This window comes from Octodon degus, unplaced genomic scaffold, assembly GCF_000260255.1.
Source record: "Octodon degus isolate 3935 unplaced genomic scaffold, OctDeg1.0 scaffold00004, whole genome shotgun sequence".
Classification (NCBI taxonomy): Eukaryota; Metazoa; Chordata; class Mammalia; order Rodentia; family Octodontidae; genus Octodon; species Octodon degus.
In genome coordinates this window covers 1,842,798-1,847,226 of record NW_004524580.1, presented here as the reverse complement: position 1 = coordinate 1,847,226, position 4,429 = coordinate 1,842,798, and positions in this window count along the sequence as shown.

Here is a 4,429-nt window from a genome sequence, read left to right as displayed (position 1 = left end):
AATATTAATCAAGTGATATGTAGAACAACATATAACTTAATAGCCAAATGAAATAAGGAATAAATTAAGAAAGTAAATACATGTTTCCAAGAGAAAACACACAAATGTTTAATATCTATATTAAAAATGCTCAGCATTACTGGTCGTCAAGGACATGCAAATAGTATTTGTCAGCTTGACGTGCCCTGAGATGCTCCTCACGGATTAGCTGCTTCTGAGTGTGTCTGTGGAGGGCTCACATGCAGGCCAGCACAACGGCAGGGCCCTCAGCTGTGGGCGGCAGCCAGCAGGATGACTAGTAACTTGGCAGTATAAGGGGGAGAGAAGCAGCAAATGTTGCCCATCTTTAGAGGCACCCCAGCCTGCAGCTCTGCCTTTGGGCTCTGAGCTCCAGGGCAGACTCTCTGGCCTTCCAGTACATATTCTGCAGCCTTGCAGTGTAGGGAGTTGGGATTCCAGCACAGACTCATACTGGTGACTACAGTGAGTTTGCACTTCTCCGACCTCTACTGCTCCTGGATCCCTAGATCTCTAACGTGAAGATGGATGCTGTGGATTCTTCTGCCTCTTTTTCTGCCTAAGGCACAGGGGAGTCTTCCCCTCGGATCCTGTATGCCTTCCTAATAAATTCCTTATACATTTTTGATATTGACTCTGTTCCTCTAGTGAACATTAACTACTGCAAGTCAAAAGGAAAATGAGATGTCACTTCACTGCTGACAGAATTGCTATTAACAAAACATAAAAAGACTACTGTATTGAGAATGAAAAGAGGGGTGTTACCTGGTGCTGGTGCACAGGTTCTTCACTCCTTTGGACCTTAGAGCAGAGCCACATTTGGGACAGGTGTAATGTGGAGCAGGTGCTTCTCAGTTTAAACACTGCAACAGGAAAACAGTGTAGTGACACACTGAGAGTGACAAGAAAACATAATCTATTATTCTAAAATTCTAATCCCTGAAAATACACTCCAGAAATAAAAGAAAATAAATTATTAGAAAAAAGAAAAACCTTGGGCTGGCCAAATACCTAGTGGATTAAAGAACCTGCATGCAGGTATAGGGGTTAGGGGTTCAATCTCTGGCCGGGCCTGCCTGCTGGCCCTGCACGTCAGGCATGCTCAGAGGAGAACTGAGACTGCACTTGGTGATACGCACCTATAATCCCAGCTCTTGTGAGGCTGTAAATAAACAGGTGGATCACTATGTGTCCAATGTCATAGAGAGACAATGACCACCCTGTAGATCCTTTAATAAGAGTCAAAGAAAAGCTTAGAAAATTTATTCCCAGGTGATATCCATTATACCAAGTGTTAAGGGAAGTGTTTCAGGCAGAAGAAATATGATACTAAAGAGCAAGTTGCATCTACCACAAGAAATAAATAACACTGGAGTGGCGTAAATAAAAAAGTAATATCAAATTCATTCCATCTTTCTGAAATTAGTATATAAGATAAACTACAAGCTACAGCAAATGGAGAATTGATACTATGTATCTAGAGCACAGGTACAATAATAGGGTAGTTAGTTATACTATATTGTAACAAAGGAGGAAAGGTAAATTTTCACTGGTTCTCAGGCTGCAGAGAAACTGTATTACTACTCCTTGAACATAGATTCTGATTAATTAAAGATACATATTGCAACATCTGTGTTAAATAAAAGAAAAAATGTAGAAGAGGTATAAATTATGAAGTATAATTGGAATCATAAAAAGCCAATACACCCAAAATAAACTGAAGAAAGAGAAATAGCTGATGAAGCTACTAAAAAGCTGATAGCAAATGGGTAGATTTTAACCTAAAGATATTAAACTAAGAGTAGGAGAAAAGAGGTATCAGTCAAACACTCGTTCAATGAAACACGAAGTGCTAGTATTTGCACAGTATACAGTCCACAGGCAAAAAGAAATTGTCATTCTAAACAATGGGTATGAATGCAAAAACAGCATTACAGTACACTAACTAGAACTTTAGAAATGGAAGCACTCCTGTATAGATAAGTGACAGAAAACTCAGTAAGCACAACAAAGACAAAATGAAATAGTCATTTATATAAAATCCCACGAAATAAAAGCAGCATACCTCTTCTTATTTATTGATAAAAAAGAGTACAAGTAAGAGATAAAACAGAAAAGATTACAAGTGATACAGAATTTCATTTAAAAAAGTAATACGAACTTCACAATATTTGTTGTAATACATAGCTGTCTTCCAAACAGCTATTCATATCACCAGATATATGCATGTAAAATTGGAAGAAGAAAAAGAAAGAAATGTATAATAAGTTAAAAGAAAAAGAACAAACTATTGAAAAAAGGAGGCAAAACAAATTAAAGCATTTAAAAAAACAAAGGGCCAGGGATATGACTCAGTGGAATAAGCGATTCCCTGGCATGTGCAAGGGCCTGAGTTCAATCCCCGGTTCCGGCAAAAACACAAAAAAAAAGAAAGAAAAGAAAAAAGAAAAAAACAAACAAATTAAAGCCTTTACTGCTCCTTTCCATAGACCAGCAGAAATGCACAGTACAGTTGTGCAAACCATCCTGTCTACATACATAAATAAATAAATCTCATTTTCCCACTTGTTATACTGTCCTAGACTTTGAAATATCAACAAAAAATTTGTTTTATAGAAATAGTTTTGTAACAATTTTCTAATAAACATTCTCTAGCAGTAATGAATAACAATTAGCAATCAATACCACAAACATATATGTAAATTCCCCAAACATTTGGAAATAAATCAATCAATCCTAATTGATCAAAAAATACAGCAGGAAATCTGGAATATTGTGAATGGAAAGAACAGAAAGGATAGCATTTCAAAATTATGGTTATTCTGTGAAAAAAACTTAGGTATAAAATGTTTAGATTATGTGAGAAAATGTTTCAATTTAACATGTGAGCTTCCATTTTAAGTAATTCAAGAACAAAAGAAAAATATCCAAAGCGAGGAGAAGAAAAAGGTTAATAAAAACATACCAATGAAATTCAAAATGAAAAGGAACAGAAAAAAGAAATAAGTAGAAAAAAATTAAACCAAAAGATTGTTTCTCAAAAAAAAATCAAAATCAAGTCAGACACAGCAAAAATGTAGAAGACGTAGAAACTATAAATATATAACCATCTCCAGCTCTAGCAGAACAATCCTCCATCTTCAGTGGCATCCCCACAAGTATGATAGCTGTTTGTGCTAGGACACAGTTACAGTGGTGGAAATCCATAGCAAAAATTTTCACTGGGGCCCATCGTATTTTATTAATTTTATATCCAAAAAGTTTGGGTAGAGAGACTTAGAACTCGGGGTTCTGAGTAGCAATGTCTGCTGAAAATAAAGTCCAAGTCAGCCACCACGTATAAGTAGTGGGAGAGTTTCAAGCCACTGTTAAACCTCACAATGATCAATAGAGACACATCTGGTCAGTTTGACCTTGAGGGGTTAGCAGTTTTTGTAAAGTCCACTTATCTGACCGTTGATCTGTCAAGGCCGGCTTAATGTGGTACCAGTGAATGCAATGTTTTTTGTCACCTTGACCAAAAATTTTTTTTGTCACCTTGACTGCGATGGGAGTGCTTAGGAATATGGGGTATGGTTTGGTCCAGCTGGGTCCAAGAGTTGACAAGTCTCACTCCTTTATCCATACCTAGGATCCAGGCTCACTTGCCAATGGGGTGACAGCTTCTCTAGGTTATGGGTGGTGATGGAAGAAGATGGGGTGTGTAGCCTGCAGAATAGATTGCAGGCCTTGTAAGGACTTAACAAGTTCCTGATTAGAAGTGGATGTCATGACTCCTCCCCCAACTTAGGGATTCAAAGGGAGTGATCCCTTGTGTCTCAATCTTTTATAGTTTCTCCTATATCGGCATCAAGGGTGGCAGTCTTTCAAATAGGATTTTAAAAGCAGTGAACCCATCCTGTATGGGTGCAGCATGACAGCAGCGAGGCTGCTATCAGAAGCATAGACTCCCAGATCACACCTGTCTTCTGGAACAGTTTGGACAGGGTCCTCCTCACTGTGTGGTTTTGCCACTATACTTGGCCCAAGCTTTGGGGTGGGTAGGCAGAATCTAGCTTCCATCTTAGGTCCAAAACAGTGGCAAGGATCTGAACTACTCTACCCACGAAAGAAGGCCCATTGTCTGAGCCTACCATAATGGGGAGCCCATACCAGGGAATGATTAGTTTTATTAGTGTTTTTATGATTAGTTTTATTAGTGTTTTTATCACCTCTCTAGACATCTCAAGTCTGGTGGACTGGGCCTCTACCCATCCTGAGAAAGTGTGAATTAGTACCAACCAATACCTTTGTTTCCAACTGTCATCTTGACCTCAGTAAAGTCCAGTTAGACATCCTCAAAAGGGAAGGTTCCATGACAACAGGGTCCTGGTTTACACTGTGAGCAAGAAACTAGATTATTGTTAACACA